A 22,767-nucleotide genomic window follows, 5' to 3' on the forward strand; every position below is an offset into this window, starting at 1 on the left:
TGCAGAAAATATTTTTACCTCGGGACAAGATAGCCAAGGTACAGTCAAGGACTCAGGAGTTGTTACACAGTCAACCAATATCAATCCACGCAGCGATGCGACTGATGGGTTCGATGGTGTCAAATTTCGACATGGTGGAGTATGCACAATTCCACTCAAGACCTCTGCAGCGTCTGATTCTGGCCAGATTGAATGGAATACATCAGACAATAAAGAAACAGACTATGGTACTTTCACACAAGGTAAGAAAGTCATTACCCTGGTGGCTACAAATATCCCATCTAGACAAAGGGAGACCCTTTTGGATATCAGATTGGGAGATCCTGACAACAGATGCCAGTCTTCAGGACTGGGGAGCAGTGTCCGGAAGATTATGGTTCCAAGGACAATGGACCACAGAAGAAAGGTGCCTGCCAATAAATCTGTTAGAACTTCGGGCCATATACATGGCACTGATTCAGACAAAGGACACTCTTCAAGGAAGACCAGTCCAGATCCGCTCGGAAAATGTAACGGTGGTAGCGTACCTCAACCATCAGGGAGGAATGCGCAGTCAAACAGCAGTGAAGGAGGTAAGTCACATACTAAAATGGGCAGAACTCCATTTTCCAGCATTGTCCGCAGTATTCGTTCTGGGAGTCCTAAACTGGGAAGCAGACTATCTCAGTCGACACGCCATTCAAGCAAGCGAATGGGCTCTACATCCGGAAGTCTTTCAGACTCTAGTAGAGAAGTGGGGTTTGCCAGAGATAGATCTCATGGCATCCCATCTGAACAACAAAGTACCGATATATGGGTCAAGAACAAAGGATCCCGAAGCAATCTTTGTGGACGCCCTGTCACTGAAATGGGATTTTCATCTGGCATATCTGTTTCCTCCGATCTTCCTGCTACCCAGGGTGGTGAGGAAGATAAAAGAAGCAAAGGGTGCCGTGATTCTAATAGTTCCGGCTCGGCCCAGAAGGTATTGGTGCACAGATCTGCAGAGAATGTCGATGGATGCTCCACTTCTGCTCCCTCAACTTCCAGATCTACTAATGCAGGGTCCTTGTTACCACAGGCATCTGGATCGACTATCGTTGATGGTATGGCTCTTGAAACCTCTATCCTGAAGTCAAGAGGATTCTCACAACAGGTAATTCAAACAATGATCAGAGCAAGGAAACCCTCCTCAGCTCGCATTTATCACAGAATATGGCAGGCCTATATTCATTGGTGCAGTGAAAGAAATATGGACCCAAAATCTTTCCAAGTTTCTAGGGTCTTAGAATTCCTTCAGGTGGGAATGGATAAAGGTTTGAAGGTGGTTTCCTTGAGAATACAAGTATCAGCAATGACTGTATGGTTCCAAAAGAAAATTGCCAATTTACAGGATGTGCGCACTTTCTTCCAGGGAATGCTGCGCATTCAACCTCCCTTTGTTCCTCCTACAGTGCCTTGGGACTTAAATTTAGTCCTGAAAGCCCTTCAAGTTGCTCCATTTGAACCACTTAATAAAGTGGATCTTAAATGGTTGACAGCTAAAGTTCTCTTTCTACTGACTATGGCATCAGCTAGAAGAGTATCAGATTTAGGAGCTCTGTCTTGTCGTTCTCCTTTTCTGACTTTTTATCCAGATAAAGCAGTTCTCAGAACTAGGTCTGGGTATCTTCCGAAGGTGGTGTCTAATTCCACCTTAATGAAGAAATTGTAATCCCGGCTTTTCAGGTATCGGGACTTTCTGCGGGAGATGCGTTGATGGACGTAGTCTGGGCATTAAGGATCTACGTGGATCGTACCAGTGCCATCAGAAAGACAGATTCTCTCTTCATTCTCTACGGATTTCACAAGAGAGGATGGCCTGCTACTAAACAGACGCTGGCAAGATGGCTTCGAATGACGATTTCAGAAGCATATTCTCGAGCTGATCTTCCTGTTCCTGATAATGTCTCTGCTCACTCTACTCGTAAGGTAGGTCCTTCATGGGCAGCACAAAATGGTGCTTCAGCAGAACAAAAATGTAAGGCAGCCACATGGTCTTCCATTAACACATTCATTAGACATTATACCTTGGATACTTTTGCCTCTCATGACGCTGAATTTGGGCGAAAGGTTCTCCTGTCCAATCAGGAGCGTCCCCACCACTAAATTGCTTGGGAAATCCCATTGTTATCCTGTGGATAACATGTGGACCCTGCCGGAGAAATATACGTTATGGTAAGAACTTACCGTTGATAACGGTATTTCTCCTAAGTCCACATATTCCACAGGGCTCCCACCCTGACGCACCTGATTTGAGGATCTTTCTACTCACTAAACCTCTTCCTTCTTGTACGGAAGGGTGTGCATGTGTGTTCTTCTCGCCTGATTAGGACTCTACTAGTGCACCTGAAATTTTTCGGGTTTTGTGTTTTGGGTTCGGTTCTGTGGCCGTGTTTTAGGTTCGGACGCGTTTTGGCAAAACCTCACCAAATTTTTTTTGTCGGATACGGGTGTGTTTTGGATTCGGGTGTTTTTTTCAAAAAACCCTAAAAAACAGCATAAATCATAGAATTTGGGGGTCATTTTGATCCCATAGTATTATTAACCTCAATAACCATAATTTCCACTCATTTTCAGTCTATTCTGAACACCTCACACCTCACAATATTATTTTTAGTCCTAAAATTTGCACCGAGGTCGCTGGATGGCTAAGCTGAGCGACCCTAGTGGCCGACACAAACACCTGGCCCATCTAGGAGTGGCACTGCAGTGTCACGCAGGATGGCCCTTCAAAAAAATACTCCCCAAACAGCACATGATGCAAAGAAAAAAAGAGGTGCAATGAGGTAGCTGTGTGACTAAGCTAAGCGAACCTAGTGGCCGACACAAACACCTGGCCCATCTAGGAGTGGCACTGCAGTGTCACGCAGGGTGGCCCTTCAAAAAAATACTCCCCAAACAGCACATGACGCAAAGAAAAAAAGAGGCGCAATGAGGTAGCTGTGTGACTAAGCTAAGCGACCCTAGTGGCCGACACAAACACCTGGCCCATCTAGGAGTGGCACTGCAGTGTCACGCAGGGTGGCCCTTCAAAAAAATACTCCCCAAACAGCACATGACGCAAAGAAAAAAAGAGGCGCAATGAGGTAGCTGTGTGACTAAGCTAAGCGACCCTAGTGGCCGACACAAACACCTGGCCCATCTAGGAGTGGCACTGCAGTGTCACGCAGGATGGCCCTTCAAAAAAATACTCCCCAAACAGCACATGACGCAAAGAAAAAAAGAGGCGCAATGAGGTAGCTGTGTGACTGAGCTAAGCGACCCTAGTGGCCGACACAAACACCTGGCCCATCTAGGAGTGTCACTGCAGTGTCACGCAGGATGGCCCTTCAAAAAAATACTCCCCAAACAGCACATGACGCAAAGAAAAATGAAAGAAAAAAGAGGTGCAAGATGGAATTGTCCTTGGGCCCTCACACCCTCCCTTATGTTGTAAAAACAGGACATGCACACTTTAGCAAACCCATCATTTCAGCGACAGGGTCTGCCACACGACTGTGACTGAAATGGCTGGTTGGTTTGGGCCCCCACCAAAAAAGAAGCAATCAATCTCTCCTTGCACAAACTGGCTCTACGGAGGCAAGATGTCCACCTCATCATCATCATCGTCCGATTCATCACCCCTTTCACTGTACACAAGAAAAAATAAATAAAACAAGTGAGCGCTAGTAAAATTGGCTATGAGACAAATATACTTTACATTGACTGCAGCTTCTCAATTTGAGGTGCTGAACCTCAAAAAATCATAGACAATGGTAAAAAACACAAAGAAGCGCTGTCATTGAAAGTATTATACAATTTATTAAAAATATATATATATAATAATCACAAGTTGGTGACTAAAACCTGGAATCCTGTAATTTGATAACACAGCATATATAATATAGCAAGCATCAATAATTATCAGTAGCAGCAATTGATGGACATATTAACACATTCCCCTAAAACGATATGACCACCTGTGCTTCAGATGGTAATATAGCACTTGTAATTTTAAAGGCTCCTTGCTGGGAGCTCCACATGTGGGTTAATTAGTCGTATAGGCTCATAAGAAGATTTTATGGATTTAAAAGTCCATCCGTGGTGTGGATATAAACAGTTCACATTTGTTTTGTCCACTTTATAATATCTGCTCCCAATACTTATTCCGTATTTTGGAAAAGGCTTTTAGCCCTTTCACTGTGTACAACCCCCTCCTCACAGATTATTAATTCGTCCCCACTGGAATCCACCATCTCAGGTCCCCGTGTACTTTCTGGAGGCAATTGCTGCTGGTGAATGTCTCCATGGAGGAATTGATTATAATTCATTTTAATGAACATCATCTTCTCCACATTTTCTGGAAGTAACCTCATACGCCGATTGCTGACAAGGTGAGCGGCGACACTAAACACTCTTTCGGAGTACACACTGGAGGGAGGGCAACTTAGGTAGAATAAAGCCAGTTTGTGCAAGGGCCTCCAAATTGCCTCTTTTTCCTGCCAGTATACGTACGGACTGTCTGATGTGCCTACTTGGATGCGGTCACTCATATAATCCTCCACCATTCTTTCAATGGTGAGAGAATCATATGCAGTGACAGTAGACGACATGTCAGTAATCGTTGGCAGCTCCTTCAGTCCGGACCAAATGTCAGCATCAGCAGTCGCTCCAGACTGCCCTGCATCACCGCCAGCGGGTGGGCTCGGAATTCGTAGCCTTTTCCTCGCACCCCCAGTTGCGGGAGAATGTGAAGGAGGAGATGTTGACGGGTCGCGTTCCGCTTGACTTGACAATTTTCTCACCAGCAGGTCTTTGAACCTCTGCAGACTTGTGTCTGCCGTAAAGAGAGATCCAAGGTAGGTTTTAAATCTAGGATCGAGCACGGTGGCCAAAATGTAGTGCTCTGATTTCAACAGATTGACCACACGTGAATCCTGGTTAAGCGAATGAAGGGCTCCATCCACAAGTCCCACATGCCTAGCGGAATCGCTCTGTTTTAGCTCCTCCTTCAATGCCTCCAGCTTCTTCGGCAAAAGCCTGATGAGGGGAATGACCTGACTCAGGCTGGCAGTGTCTGAACTGACTTCACGTGTAGCAAGTTCAAAAGGTTGCAGAACCTTGCACAACGTTGAAATCATTCTCCACTGCACTGCGCTTGAGACAGGTGCATTCCACCTCCTTTGCCTATATCGTGGGCAGATGTATAGGCTTGAATGGCCTTTTGCTGCTCCTCCATCCTCTGAAGCATATAGAGGGTTGAATTCCACCTCGTTACCACCTCTTGCTTCAGATGACGTGGGACATGGGACGTGCTGGAATTTGCCCAGATGTAATGCACGCACAATATTGCTGGCGTTGTCCGATGCCACAAATCCCCAGGAGAGTCCAATTGGGGTAAGCCATTCTGCGATGATCTTCCTCAGTTGCCGTAAGAGGTTTTCAGCTGTGTGCGTATTCTGGAAAGCGGTGATACAAAGCGTAGCCTGCCTAGGAACGAGTTGGCGTTTGCGAGATGCTGCTACTGGTGCCGCCGCTGCTGTTCTTGCAGCGGGAGGCAATACATCTACCCAGTGGGCAGTCACAGTCATGTAGTCCTGAGTCTGCCCTGCTCCACTTGTCCACATGTCCGTGGTTAAGTGGACATTGGGTACAACTGCATTTTTTAGGACACTGGTGAGTCTTTTTCTGACGTCTGTGTACATTCTCGGTATCGCCTGCCTAGAGAAGTGGAACCTAGATGGTATTTGGTAACGGGGGCACACTACCTCAAGCAATTGTCTAGTTCCCCGTGAACTAACGGCGGATACTGGACGCACGTCTAACACCAACATAGTTGTCAAGGCCTGAGTTATCCGCTTTGCAACAGGATGACTGCTGTGATATTTCATCTTCCTCGCAAAGGACTGTTGGACAGTCAATTGCTTACTGGAAGTAGTACAAGTGGTCTTCCGACTTCCCCTCTGGGATGACGATCGACTCCCAGCAGCAACAACAGCAGCGCCAGCAGCAGTAGGCGTTACACTCAAGGATGCATCGGAGGAATCCCAGGCAGGAGAGGACTCGTCAGACTTGCCAGTGACATGGCCTGCAGGACTATTGGCTTTCCTGGGTAAGGAGGAAATTGACACTGAGGGAGTTGGTGGTGTGGTTTGCAGGAGCTTGGTTACAAGAGGAAGGGATTTACTGGTCAGTGGACTGCTTCCGCTGTCGCCCAAAGTTTTTGAACTTGTCACTGACTTATTATGAATGCGCTGCAGGTGACGTATAAGGGAGGATGTTCCGAGGTGGTTAACCTCCTTACCCCTACTTATTACAGCTTGACAAAGGCAACACACGGCTTGACACCAGTTGTCCGCATTTCTGTTGAAATAATTCCACACTGAAGAGCTGATTTTTTTGGTATTTTGACCAGGCATGTCAATGGCCATATTCCTCCCATGGACAACAGGTGTCTCCCTGGGTGCCTGACTAAAACAAACCACCTCACCATCAGAATCCTCCTTGTCAATTTCCTCCCCAGCGCCAGCAACACCCATATCCTCATCCTGGTGTACTTCAACACTGACATCTTCAATTTGACTATCAGGAACTGGACTGCGGGTGCTCCTTCCAGCACTTGCAGGGGGCGTGCAAATGGTGGAAGGCGCAAGCTCTTCCCGTCCAGTGTTGGGAAGGTCAGGCATCGCAACCGACACAATTGGGCTCTCCTTTGGGATTTGTGATTTCGAAGAACGCACAGTTCTTTGCTGTGCTTTTGCCAGCTTAAGTCTTTTCTTTTTTCTAGCGAGAGGATGAGTGCTTCCATCCTCATGTGAAGCTGAACCACTAGCCATGAACATAGGCCAGGGCCTCAGCCGTTCCTTGCCACTCCGTGTCGTAAATGGCATATTGGCAAGTTTACGCTTCTCCTCAGACGCTTTTAATTTTGATTTTTGGGTCATTTTACTGATCTTTTGTGTTTTGGATTTTACATGCTCTGTACTATGACATTGGGCATCGGCCTTGGCAGACGACGTTGATGGCATTTCATCGTCTCGGCCATGACTAGTGGCAGCAGCTTCAGCACGAGGTGGAAGTGGATCTTGATCTTTCCGTATTTTTTTAACCTCCACATTTTTGTTCTCCATATTTTAATGCGCACAACTAAAAGCCACCACAGGTATACAATGTAGATGGATGGATAGTATAGTATTATATTACTTATGGAGGACGACTGACGACACAGAGGTAGGTACAGCCGTGGCCTACTGTACTGCTATATATATATATAATATACTGTATAATATAATAACGGACCTGGTGGACACTGTCAGCAGACTGCTAAACTAGTATGAAGAAAAAAAAAGCCACCACAGGTATACAATGTAGATGGATGGATAGTATAGTATTATATTACTTATGGACGACGAGTGCACTGACGACACAGAGGTAGGTACAGCCGTGGCCTACCGTACTGCTAATAGATATAATAAATATACTGTATAATAATAACGGACCTGGTGGACACTGTCAGCAGACTGCTAAACTAGTATGAAGAAAAAAAAAAAGCCACCACAGGTATACAATGTAGATGGATGGATAGTATAGTATTATATTACTTATGGACGACGAGTGCACTGATGACACAGAGGTAGGTACAGCCGTGGCCTACCGTACTGCTATATATATATATAATATACTGTATAATAATAACGGACCTGGTGGACACTGTCAGCAGACTGCTAAACTAGTATGAAGAAAAAAAAAGCCACCACAGGTATATGTGTAGATGGATGGATAGTATAGTATTATATTACTTATGGACGATGAGTGCACTGACGACACAGAGGTAGGTACAGCCGTGGCCTACCGTACTGCTATATATATATATATAATATACTGTATAATAATAACGGACCTGGTGGACACTGTCAGCAGACTGCTAAACTAGTATGAAGAAAAAAAAAGCCACCACAGGTATACAATGTAGATGGATGGATAGTATAGTATTATATTACTTATGGACGACGAGTGCACTGACGACACAGAGGTAGGTACAGCCATGGCCTACCATACTGCTATATATATATATATAATATACTGTATAATAATAACGGACCTGGTTGACACTGTCAGCAGACTGCTAAACTAGTATGAAGAAAAAAAAAGCCACCACAGGTATACAATGTAGATGGATGGATAGTATAGTATTATATTACTTATGGACGACGAGTGCACTGACGACACAGAGGTAGGTACAGCCGTGGCCTACCGTACTGCTAATAGATATAATAAATATACTGTATAATAATAACGGACCTGGTGGACACTGTCAGCAGACTGCTAAACTAGTATGAAGAAAAAAAAAGCCACCACAGGTATACAATGTAGATGGATGGATAGTATAGTATTATATTACTTATGGACGACGAGTGCACTGACGACACAGAGGTAGGTACAGCCATGGCCTACCGTACTGCTATATATATATATATATATATATATATATATAATATACTGTATAATAATAACGGACCTGGTGGACACTGTCAGCAGACTGCTAAACTAGTATGAAGAAAAAAAAAGCCACCACAGGTATACAATGTAGATGGATGGATAGTATAGTATTATATTACTTGTGGACGACGAGTGCACTGACGACACAGAGGTAGGTACAGCCGTGGCCTACCGTACTGCTATATATATATATATATATATAATATACTGTATAATAATAACGGACCTGGTGGACACTGTCAGCAGACTGCTTAACTAGTATGAAGAAAAAAAAAAGCCACCACAGGTATACAATGTAGATGGATGGATAGTATAGTATTATATTACTTGTGGACGACGAGTGCACTGACGACACAGAGGTAGGTACAGCCGTGGCCTACCGTACTGCTATATATATATATATATATATATATAATATACTGTATAATAATAACGGACCTGGTGGACACTGTCAGCAGACTGCTTAACTAGTATGAAGAAAAAAAAAAGCCACCACAGGTATACAATGTAGATGGATGGATAGTATAGTATTATATTACTTATGGACGACGAGTGCACTGACGACACAGAGGTAGGTACAGCCGTGGCCTACCGTACTGCTATATATATATATATAATATACTGTATAATAATAACGGACCTTGTGGACACTGTCAGCAGACTGCTAAACTAGTATGAAAAAAAAAAAAGCCACCACAGGTATACAATGTAGATGGATGGATAGTAGAGTATTATATTACTTATGGACGACGAGTGCACTGACGACACAGAGGTAGGTACAGCCGTGGCCTACCGTACTGCTATATATACAGTATATATATAATATACTGTATAATAATAACGTACCTGGTGGACACTGTCAGCAGACTGCTAAACTAGTATCAAGAAAAAAAAAGCCACCACAGGTATACAATGTAGATGGATGGATAGTATAGTATTATATTACTTATGGACGACGAGTGCACTGACAACACAGAGGTATGTACAGCCGTGGCCTACCGTACTGCTATATATATATATATATATAATATACTGTATAATAATAACGGACCTGGTGGACACTGTCAGCAGACTGCTAAACTAGTATGAAGAAAAAAAAACCCACCACAGGTATACAATGTAGATGGATGGATAGTATAGTATTATATTACTTATGGACGACGAGTGCACTGACGACACAGAGGTAGGTACAGCCGTGGCCTACCGTACTGCTATATATATATAATATACTGTATAATAATAATGGACCTGGTGGACACTGTCAGCAGACTGCTAAACTAGTATGAAGAAAAAAAAAGCCACCACAGGTATACAATGTAGATGGATGGATAGTATAGTATTATATTACTTATGGACGACGAGTGCACTGACGACACAGAGGTAGGTACAGCCGTGGCCTACCGTACTGCTATATATATATATATATATATATAATATACTGTATAATAATAACGGACCTTGTGGACACTGTCAGCAGACTGCTAAACTAGTATGAAGAAAAAAAAAAGCCACCACAGGTATACAATGTAGATGGATGGATAGTATAGTAGTATATTACTTATGGACGACGAGTGCACTGACGACACAGAGGTAGGTACAGCCGTGGCCTACTGTACTGCTATATAGATATATAATATACTGTATAATAATAACGGACCTGGTGGACACTGTCAGCAGACTGCTAAACTAGTATGAAGAAAAAAAAAAGCCACCACAAGTATACAATGTAGATGGATGGATAGTATAGTATTATATTACTTATGGACGACGAGTGCACTGACGACACAGAGGTAGGTACAGCCGTGGCCTACCGTACTGCTATATATATATATAATATACTGTATAATAATAACGGACCTGGTGGACACTGTCAGCAGACTGCTAAACTAGTATGAAGAAAAAAAAAGCCACCACAGGTATACAATGTAGATGGATGGATAGTATAGTATTATATTACTTATGGACGACGAGTGCACTGACGACACAGAGGTAGGTACAGCCGTGGCCTACCGTACTGCTAATAGATATAATAAATATACTGTATAATAATAACGGACCTGGTGGACACTGTCAGCAGACTGCTAAACTAGTATGAAGGGAAAAAAAGCCACCACAGGAGTGTTTTTCAGGCAGACAAACGTATACTGGACTGGTGGTCACTGTCAGCAAAACTGTGCACTGTACTCCTGCTATAACTGCTCCCCAGTCCCCACAATTAGGCAGTGTGAGCAGCACTGAGCAGTGCACTCAGCACAGATATATCATGCAGCAGTGCAGCACACTGAGTGAGCACAGATATGGTGGAGCGTTTTTTTCAGGCAGAGAAACAAAGGATTAAACTCACTGGTGGTATAATCAAAACCCTGCACTGTACTCCAACAGCTGCTCCCTGTCCCCAATCCTCCCCACAATTATAAGTCACGCAGTCTCTTTACTCTTTTCTTCTACTATAACGGAGAGGACGCCAGCCACGTCCTCTCCCTATCAATCTCAATGCACGTGTGAAAATGGCGGCGACGCGCGGCTCCTTATATAGAATCCGAATCTCGCGAGAATCCGACAGCGGGATGATGACGTTCGGGAGCACTCGGGTTAACCGAGCAAGGCGGGAGGATCCGAGTCGCTCGGACCCGTGAAAAAAAAGGTGAAGTTCGGGCGGGTTCGGATCCCGAGGATCCGAACCCGCTCATCACTAGACTCTACATGATGCTCCTGCCTAAATGCTTTGGAATACAACTGATTTGCCTGAGCCAGTGGGCGGGTATATATGGACGGGCCCGTTGCATCCTGGGAGGACTGAAAGCTTGTGATCGTTTGGTGCCAATCCGCTGTCGCTCCATCATATCCCATTGTTATTGTGTTGAACCTGTTGACTTAGGAGAAATACCGTTATCAACAGTAAGTTCTTACCATAACGTATGTTTTATAAACCCAGCTTGAGAGCAGCATGGGATTCATTCTAATTTGCACCTTGAAAAAGACCCCAGCAAGGGGATAACATGCGTCGGTGAGTACAGGACCCCAGTTCTGAGGACGATGGTGGATTTATTGTCCCAGTATAGCGTGGATGAGGAATTTCTGGGATTCCTTTCAATTAAAACTTGCATGCTGGTTTAGAACTGTTTGTCCACAGTTCTATTTATTCGGTAATTATCCACTGCACATTTTTTATTGGGAGTCCTGTTTATAAAACATGGTGCTATTTATTTTTTTGTCACTTTGTAAAACGATTTTAACTTTTTATGTGTCTTATCTATTAAAAAGGAATTGTATATATACAGGGGTTAAAGTGAGCCAGAATGGGGCGAAACTGCATTCCGTGAGTTCCACTTGGAGACGGAATGCAGTTCCGCCTCCTATTGGCTCACCTAACCCGATGCATGCCCGGCGCTGCACGAAGATGCCGGGCGCCCGTTGAGATCGCCCGGCTCTCTCTCCAAAGTGGAAGCCGTAGCTCACTACTGATCTCAGGCTTCCGGCTCTGTCAGTGTGCGGTATGAGAGAGACATCATGACGTTTCTCCCACAGTGCCGAGGAGTTGATGCCAGGAGGCCTGCTGCGGGCAGACATGGGAGAGAAGCTTGGTGTGTATGTTTTTTTTTTTGAATAATATGTTTCAGTGTAAGTGGTGCTGGTACTGCAAGCAAACTACAATGGGGCTAACTACTGGGGGCAAGCTACTGGGGGCTAACTACTGGGGGCAAGCTACTGGGGGCTAACTACTGGGGGCAATCTAAGAGGGGGCAAACAGGACAGGGGCTAACTACTGGGGGGAAATTACTGGGGGCAAACTACACAGGGGCTAACTACAAGGGGGCAAACTACAAGGGGGCAAGCTACTGGGGGCAAGCTACAAGGGGGCAAGCTACAAGGGGGCAAACTACAAGGAGACAAACTACAGGGCGGCATTACTATTGGGGGCATTACTACTGGGGGCATAACTACAGGGGCATTACTACTGGGGGCAAACTACAAGGGGACTAAACTACAAGGGGGCTAAACTACAGGGGGGGCATTACTACTGGGAGCTCACCCCCCCCCTTCCCTGGCGCTCATGTAATAAAGGTATGGCGCACTCCCCCAAAAAGGGGCGTGGTTTCAAAAAGAAAGGGACGTGGTGACACAATAGTGATAATGCCCACATTATTACTATTGTGTGACCACGCCTCTCTAGGACCACTTAGAGCACTGTGTATATATATATATATATATATAATCAAATTTGTACTCCGGCGGCACTCACTCAGGACTTGTACAGCAAATCAATAAAGCAGAGACAACGCTCTTAACTTAGTTAACGTTTCAGATTTATATCTTTCGTCAGAACAGCATATACACAATAATCCACGTACCTTTATACCCTTCACCATGCACGAAAGTGACGGAGGGCACCCGGGCGTACTACATTTAAGACAGTGAGTGCCGGTAATTTGTCTTAACTATATATATACAGGTTGAGTATCCCTTATCCAAAATGCTTGGGACCAGAGGTATTTTGGATATGGGATTTTTCCGTATTTTGGAATAAATGCATACCATAATGAGATATCATGGCGATGGGACCTAAATCTAAGCACAGAATGCATTTATGTTTCAAATACACATTATACACACAGCCTGAAGATAATTTTAGCCAATATTTCTTATAACTTTGTTCATTAAACAAAGTGTGTGTACATTCACACAATTCATTTATGTTTCATATACACCTTATACACACAGCCTGAAGTACATTTAATACAATATTTTTAATAACTTTGTGTATTAAACAAAGTTTGTGTTCATTGAGCCATCAAAAAACAAAGGTTTAACTATCTCACTCTCACTCAAAAAAGTCTGTATTTCGGAATATTCCGTATTTCGGAATATTTGGATATGGGATACTCAACCTGTATATATATATATATATATATACACACTGCTCAAAATAATTAAGGGAACACTAAAATAACACATCCTAGATCTGAATGAATGAAATATTCTTATTAAATACTTTGTTCTTTACATAGTTGAATGTGCTGACAACAAAATCACACAAAAATTATCAATGGAATTCAGATTTATTAACCCATGGAGGTCTGGATTTGGAGTCACCCTCAAAAATAAAGTGGAAAAACACACTACAGGCTGATCCAACTTTGATGTAATGGCCTTAAAACAAGTCAAAATGAGGCTCAGTAGTGTCTGTGGCCTCCACGTGCCTGTATGACCTCCCTACAACCCACACAAGTGGCTCAGGTAGTGCAGCTCATCCAGGATGGCACATCAATGCGAGCTGTGGCAAGAAGGTTTGCTGTGTCTGTCAGCGTAGTGTCCAGAGCATGGAGGCACTACCAGGAGACAGGCCAGTACATCAGGAGACGTGGAGGAGGCCGTAGAAGGGCAACAACCCAGCAGCAGGACCGCTACCTCCACCTTTGTGCAAGGAGGAACAGGAGGAGCACTGCCAGAGCCCTGCAAAATGACCTCCAGCAAGCTACAAATGTGCATGTGTCTACTCAAACGATCAGAAACAGACTCCATGAGGGTGGTATGAGGGCCCGACGCCCACAGGTGGGGGTTGTGCTTACAGCCCAACACCGTGCAGGACGTTTGGCAGTTGCCAGAGAACACCAAGATTGGCAAATTCGCCACTGGCGCCCTGTGCTCTTCACAGATGAAAGCAAGTTCTCACTGAGCACATGTGACAGACGTGACAGAGTCTAGAGACGCCAAGGAGAACGTTCTGCTGCCTGCAACATCCAACATCCTCCAGCATGACCGGTTTGGCAGTGGGTCAGTAATGGTGTGGGGTGGCATTTCTTTGGGGGGCCGCACAGCCCTACATGTGCTCGCCAGAGGTAGCCTGACTGCCATTAGGTACCGAGATGAGATCCTCAGACCCCTTGTGAGACCATATGCTGGTGCGGTTGGCCCTGGGTTCCTCCTAATGCAAGACAATGCTAGACCTCATGTGGCTGGAGTGTGTCAGCAGTTCCTGCAAGACGAATGCATTGATGCTATGGACTGGCCCGCCCGTTCCCCAGACCTGAATCCAATTGAGCACATCTGGGACATCATGTCTCGCTCCATCCACCAATGCCACGTTGCACCACAGACTGTCCAGGAGTTGGCGGATGCTTTAGTCCAGGTCTGGGAGGAGACCATCCGCCACCTCATCAGGAGCATGCCCAGGCATTGTAGGGAGGTCATACAGGCACAAGGAGGCCACAGACACTACTGAGCCTCATTTTGACTTGTTTTAAGGACATTACATCAAAGTTGGATCAGCCTGTAGTGTGTTTTTGCACTTTTTTTTGATTGTGACTCCAAATCCAGACCTCCATGGGTTAATAAATTTGATTTCCTTTGATCATTTTTGTGTGATTTTGTTGTCAGCACATTCAACTATGTAAAGAACAAAGTATTTAATAAGAATATTTCATTCATTCAGATCTAGGATGTGTTATTTTTGTGTTCCCTTTATTTTTTTGAGCAGTGTATATGTGCTATATTAAACCGTTCCTCACTATATGCACATTTTTTATTTCTGTTCCATGTCATATCAACGAGTATAATAACTCAGGAACTGTCTGAGTTAGGTTTGTGACTATAGACAGACAGTTAAAAGATAGACAGTCATTATTTAGACACCATATGGTCGACAGTCAAAAGTCAGACAGGGTCAAAAGTCAGACAGAGTCAAAAGTCGGACAGTCAAAAGTCAGACAGGGTCAAAAGTCAGACAGTCAAAAGTCAGACACCAAAAAAATGTGTATTTTTTTTGTTTTTCTGTGTTTTTTTTTACAACTTTTGCCTCATTTACTATCCATGTCACAAACTATTACCTTTTAGTAAAGTTGTGGCGAGCGAAGCGAGACACCAAGCCCAAAGAGTGGCGAGCGTAGCAAGCCTGCAAGGGGACGAATTTACCAACTTTTTTAAAATGTTTGCCTCATTTACTATCCATGTCACAAACTATTACCTTTTAGTAAAGTTGCACTGAGCCCGAAGCGTAGCAAGCGTAGCGAGCCCGCAAGGGGACACATTTCACCAAATTTGGGTTAAAAAGGTTTAAAAACACAAAAAAATATATATTTTTTTGTGTCTGACTTATGACCCTGTAGGACTTTTGCGGACTTTTGACCGTCTGACTTTTGACTGTCTGACTTTTGACCCTGTCGGACTTTTGACCATGTCTGACTTTTGACCCTGTCTGACTTTTGACTATCTGACTTTTGACCCTGACTTTTGACTGTCTGACTTTTGACTGTTGACCATATAGTGTCTGACTAATGACTGTCTATCTTTTAACTGTCTATGAGCTATACCAAACCCGTCTGAGTTATGACTACATTGCGGAGCGCAGGATAAGTCCTCTTTCAATTTGATCATTTTTGAGCACTGAAGGGAGTGGTAACCTTCAGCGAGTATAATTGTCCAGCAGCTCCAGTGCGCACTAAGTTATTCCTTTATTTTGTTTTTTTTACTGGAAGTAGTCAGGCTTGGGGATGAGTAATTTGGTGGTTTGGGGACTTTTTGGGCTGTAAATTTGCACTTTTCTGGCCTTAATCTAATATTAAATATAGAGTGTAGTGTCTTTATGCAATATTACCATGTTTTCTTTTATACAGTAGTCTATTATTATTCAGCAGTGAGGATGATTCTTTTATTGCAGCATGTCGTGGTGATTAATCTATCTCTGCAACTCATCAGTAAAATATCATTGGTGCAATCAGGGCCGGTGCAAGGTCTCTCTGCACACTAGGCAAAGCTTCAGTCTAGTGCCCCATAACATGCCAACCCCTGCAAAAATGTTTTACTTTGTTCATAATATATTTCACTTTAAAAGTCCTTGAGTGCCGTCTAGTCTTCATATACTGTGTAATACTGTGATGGGGTCTGGTGGGGATATTTAATTTTGGTTGGGTACGGGATGCCACGGAGAAAATACAGACAGTGGCATCCTGACCACCATAATACTGACATTTTGAATGAAATTAATTAACCTTACCCCTTACACTAACCCTCCCTCCCCACAGCCTAACCCTAACCCTCCCCAGCATACTTACATTCAGGATGCCAGCTGTCGGGATTCTGGTGTCAGCATTCTGAATGCTGGGATGCCAACATCCCTTTAATTGTATGTGTATACACACACACACTGTATATACACACAGACATACATATATTTGTATGCTCTTATGGTGTTCCATTCCGCCATCTGTAAGTTCATGACTGACATGTATACAGAGAAATCCTTCAGTTTTTTGCTGGATTAATTCAGTGGTGCCCTCCAGTGGTCGGTGCCCCTAGGCAGCCGCCTAAAGCTGCCTAATGGTAGAGCCTGCCCTGGGTGCAATCTGAGTCTACATTAGCCCCTCCTTTGCCTGTAATGGACCAATCAATTGGTTTGAGCAACCTGCCATTTTTGTGTATCACTGTTCCAAGACACATGTATGGGACCAGTAGTTTAAGGGCATGCTGATCCTTGTAGTGCCATTTGGAGGATCTTGGGTTGCCTCCAGGTGCGTTAACTGTCAATTTAGAAATGTATAATTGTATGTGCTTCTTTAATGTAGCAATACACAAATGTAGTTATTTATTAACAATTATTTATGTAGTGCAGCAAATTCCATTGCGCTTTACACTTGGGATGACCCAAAGTGGGTGCTATCATAGCTGATATCCATGATGGCTTGTACTTTAACTCGTCCACATAATCTCCAGCCAAGGCTTGGTAAATAGACCTTTTTATCTGTAATCTTCTCCCTCTTACCATTAATTTAATTCTAAATAAAACTGACCCCCCCCCACCTCAAATATCCCTGTTTTATTATATTATAAGATAGTTATTGTCATGCTGTTTACTTGAACAATGAGGGTAATTCCAAGTTGATCGCAGCAGGATTTTTTTTTAGCAGTTGGGCAAAACCATGTGCACTGCAGGGGAGGCAGATAGAACATGTGCAGATAGAGTTAGATTTGGGTGGGTTATTTTGTTTCTGTGCAGGGTAAATACTGGCTGCTTTATTTTTACACTGCAAATTAGATTGCAGATTGAACACACCAAACCCAAATCTAACTCTCTCTGCACATGTTATATCTGCCTCCCCTGCAGTGCACATGGTTTCGCCCAACTGCTAAAAAAAAATCCTGCTGCGATCAACTTGGAATTACCCCCAATGAGTGGTCTGACATCAGATGATGGGGGGTTTAAAGCCCAGGAAAGATGTATCAAAACAAAAAATATGTTTACTGCAATAGATTGGTTGCAATTTTCACGAACCCTATAATTTATTAGTCTGAGCTTTGTGTAACAATCGGTCTGAAGTGTAGTGGTTTTAAAAAATGCAAAATGCATGCGGTGCATAACACACTGCTGGTTTACAAAGTGAACTTCATAAGCTGGGTACACACTGGAAGATATATAAGGCCTAATTCAGACCTGATCGCAGCAGCAAAACTGTTCTCTAATGGGCAAAACCATGTGCACTGCAGGGGGGGGGGGAGAGTTAGATTTGGGTATATTATTTTGCAGTGCACATGGTTTTGCCCATTAGAGAACAATTTTGCTGCTGCAATCAGGTCTGAATTAGGCCCAAAGTGCGATATATCATTCCAACATGGATCGTACACATCATATAGTGTGTACCCCCAATCAGTCATTCCCGGCCGTTGATCATTGAATCATACCATTGGATGTACCGCACATCCAATGTCATGATTCCGCGGCCAACGCAGTGTTGTTACATTCAGCATGTATTGATACATGTGCCGACGTACAGCAGATCGTTTAGTGTGTATGACAGATGCAATGTATCGTTACATCAAATTTCTGCTTCGCTGCTTCGCACCGTCGCATGGTGTGTACCCAGCTAAAGAAAAATCAGTCCTCCTTTGCATTGTGTCTGATTTTGACTAACTTTATTATTATATTATTCTTATTCTTATTATTATTATTATTATTATTAAAGATACAAAAAAAGGCTCCTGCAAAAGGCTTAGTAAACAACTAAAAGTTACACAATGATCAGTGAAGGCAGCTAAAGTTAAAGGCAGCACTTTTAGGTAGATTCACATTTAGAGGTGGCAGCTACTGTATCCCCTACAGTATACTGTACAGAATGCTGTGTTCCTGGACTTCCCTTTTAATTAATGCTAGCCATCACCTGTGGTGAAACACCTTCATATTCAAATAACTACAGTACACTGTAGTTCCCCACAGGTAATTTAATTAGTCCAGGAATAGAGCATTTTGTCCCTCCAGTGGAGAGGGTCATGTTGGGAGGTACAGTATGATACAGTGCAGTAGCAGCAGGGGCCTTAGGGGTCTAGGGGGGACATGTACTAAGCAGTGATAAAAGTGGAGAAGTGAGCCAGTGGAGAAGTTGCCCATGGCAACCAATCAGCATTGACGTAACATTTCTAATTTGCATACTATAAAAGTATACAGAGCAGCTGATTGGTTGTCATGATACATTTCTCCACTGGCTCACTTCTCCACTTTTATCACTGCTTAGTACATGCACCCCTAAGCCTTGGATGGAGATAAAGTGGTAGGAGATAAAGTACCAGCCAATCAGATCCTACAGTAACTGCCATGTGACTGGATGTAGCATTAGTGTATACTGTATACTGTAAATGCGGAAATCAGTGGCATACTGTATAATGTACAAATGACCTGTACTTACTGTGCTTACTATACCAGCAAGATGGTCGTTTAGTAATAGGCACAGTTCGTGGTAGAAAAAGTAGAATACAGCAACAACTTGACTTTGAAGTCAGCAGAAGCGGCAGAATGTATCTCAAGTGCGTGTGAAAAGCAACAGGGGGCACAACTACTGGGGGCAAAGCAACAGGGGGCACAGCAACAGGGGTCACAACTACTGGGGCACATCTACAGGGGGCACAGCTACAGGGGGCAAATCTACTGGTTGAAAAGCAACAGGGGGCACAACTACTGGGGGCAAAGCAACAGGGGGCACAGCAACAGGGGGCACAACTACTGGGGGCAAAGCAACAGGGGGCACAGCAACAGGGGGGACAACTACTGGGGCACAGCTACAGGGGGCAAATCTACTGGGGGCACAGCAACAAGGGGCAAAACTACTGGCGCACAGCAACATGGGGCACACTAACAAGGGGGACAACTACTGGGGAAAAACAACAGGGGGTACAACTACTGGGGCACAGCTACAGGGGGCAAAGCAACAGGGGGCACAACTACTGGGGGCAAAGCAACAGGGGGCACAGCAACAGGGGGGACAACTACTGGGGCACAGCTACTGGGGGCAAATCTACTGGGGTAAAAGCAACAGGGGGCACAGCAACAGGGGGGACAACTACTGGGGCACAGCTACTGGGAGCAAATCTACTGGGGGGAAAGCAACAGGGGGCACAGCAACAGGGGGGACAACTACTGGGGCACAGCTACTGGGTGCAAATCTACTGGGGGAAAAGCAACAGGGGGCACAGCAACAGGAGGCACAACTACTGGGGCACAGCTACAGGGGGCACAGCTACAGGGGACAAAGCAACAGAGGGCACAACTACTGGGGGCAAAGCAACAGGGGGCACAACTACTGGGGCACAGCTACAGGGGGCAAATCTACTGGGGGAAAAGCAACAGGGGGCACAACTACTGGGGGCAAAGCAACAGGGGCACAGCAACAGGGGGCACAACTACTGGGGGCAAAGCAACATGGGGCACAGCAACAGGGGGCACAACTACTGGGGCACAGCTACAGGGGGCACAACTACTGGGGCACAACTACAGGGGACAAAGCAACAGAGGGCACAACTACTGGGGCACAGCTACAGGGGGCAAATCTACTGGGGGAAAAGCAACAGGGGGCACAACTACTGGGGGCAAAGCAACAGGGGCACAGCAACAGGGGGCACAACTACTGGGGGCAAAGCAACATGGGGCACAGCAACAGGGCGCACAACTACTGGGGCACAGCTACAGGGGGCACAACTACTGGGGCACAACTACAGGGGACAAAGCAACAGAGGGCACAACTACTGGGGCAAATCTACTGGGGGCAAAGCAACAGGGGGCACAGCTACTGGGGGCAAAACAACAGGGGGCACAGCAAGTCGGCACAGCTACAGGGGCACAGCTACAGGGGGCAAATCAACTAGAGGGCACAACTACTTGGGGCAAATCTGGGGGCATAACTGTGGCCATGCCCCTCCTCTATGAAACCATGCCCCATGTTTTTTGCCTAACTGTTTTGCCACGGGGGAAGGGGGGGGGGCACCAGTGGAAACTTTAAACTTTCGCACTGGGCGCCACAAGGTGTGGAACCAGCCCTGCACGTATGCCCCCACAGTGCCAGATACACGTACTGTATGCCCCCACAGTGCCAGATACACGTACTGTATGCCCCCACAGTGCCAGATACACATACATTATGCCCCCACAGTGCCAGACACACATACTGTACAGTATTCCCCATGTTTATTTTACTATTAAAGGCAGCACTTTTAGGTAGATTCACATTTAGAGGTGGCAGCTACTGTATCCCCTACAGTATACTGTACAGAATGCTGTGTTCCTGGACTTCCCTCTTAATTAATGCTAGCCATCACCTGTGGGGAAACACCTTCATATTCAAATAACTCTACAGTACACTGTAGTTCCCCACAGGTAATTTAATTAGTCCAGGAATAAAGCATTTTGTCCCTCCAGTGGAGAGGGTCATGTTGGGAGGTACAGTATGATACAGTGCAGTAGCAGCAGGGGGCTTAGGGGTCTATTTACTAAGCCTTGGATGGAGATAAAGTGGTAGGAGATAAAGGGTAATATGTACTAAGCAGTGATAAAAGTGGAGAAGTGAGCCAGTGAAGAAGTTGCCTATGGCAACCAATCAGCATTAACGTAACATTAATAAGTTGCATACTATAAAAGTATACAGAGCAGCTGATTGGTTGCCATAGGCACCTTTTCCACTGGCTCTCTTCTCCACTTTTATCACTGCTTAGTACATGTTCCCCAAAGTACCAGCCAATCAGATCCTACAGCAACTGCCATGTAACTGCACGTAGCATTAGTGTATACTGTATACTGTAAATGCAAAAATCAGTGGCATACTGTATAATGTACAAATGACCTGTACTTACTGTGCTTACTGTAACAGCGAGATAGTCGTTTAGTAATAGGCACAGTTCGTGGTAGAAAAAGTAGAATACAGCAACAACTTGACTTTGAAGTCAGCAGAAGCGGCAGAATGTATCTCAAGGGCTTGTACGGGTGATACGGCCGAAGAGACGAATCCAGTAGCAAGTCTCCACTGTAAGATGCAGAATCTCAGAATGGATAGCTTCTTGTGTCTACAAAGTGGCTTTATACAGTATGAGGTGTCTGCAAAGTGTGTGGCCACTCTGTCTGCGGTGCCACCAAGTCTGCAATACCAATTATCAAAAAGGAAGACTCATTTGTGTGAGCTCTTAGCGGCTGACACCTTAGACAATGCTGCTAATTGCCATTGTGTGCGTTGCCGGTGGGTCTGCCCTGCTATTGGTCAAACACAATGCAAATGCACCTGTATCAGAATTTGGAAGAGAAGGTCATCCTTTGTCATACAGTACTTGATAGCAAGTTAACATGGAGTGTTTACGCTAATGCTACCCGGCAATTTGTACACAACATAACGACAATATCCATAGCTAGCGTGATCGGGCGGCAGTGTGGCTGGGGACCACCTGATAGTCATACTGTGCATTCATGAGATACTGTAGGTACCCAGTTGCACTTTGCATCCAATATTTCTGCCTATTTGTAGCACCAGAAACACCAAGCTAGTCTGAAATAGGATTGCTGCTTATGCTAATGTTATCCATCATTTTGTACACAACGTAACGACTAGATGAATTGAGTGAACAGGGCAGCAGCGTGGCCTTGTATTTAGTCGAAGCGGACTTTTTTTTATATAACGAGAAGTAGAAACTTAAAACACCAAATAACTTTATTGTATTAAAAAAGAATAAATAAATAAATAAATACATTAAAATAAAATAATAAATGGGCGCCAAACAGAGTATCGAATCTGGGACTGCAAGCATTGCAGGCAGCCGCTGTTCTCGTTTGGCCACAGCCGACCATGGTAGAGGCAGGCCCTCCGGGTGTATATGTGATGTGTTGTATCTGAGTGCTTTAAAAAAAAGACTAGCTGCTTACGCTAATGCTACTCGGCAATTTGTACACAACATAACGACAATATCCATAGCTAGCGTGATCGGGCGGCAGTGTGGCTGGGGACCATCTGATAGTCATACTGTGCA

Source organism: Pseudophryne corroboree, chromosome 1, assembly GCF_028390025.1.
Source record: "Pseudophryne corroboree isolate aPseCor3 chromosome 1, aPseCor3.hap2, whole genome shotgun sequence".
NCBI classification, from domain to species: Eukaryota; Metazoa; Chordata; class Amphibia; order Anura; family Myobatrachidae; genus Pseudophryne; species Pseudophryne corroboree.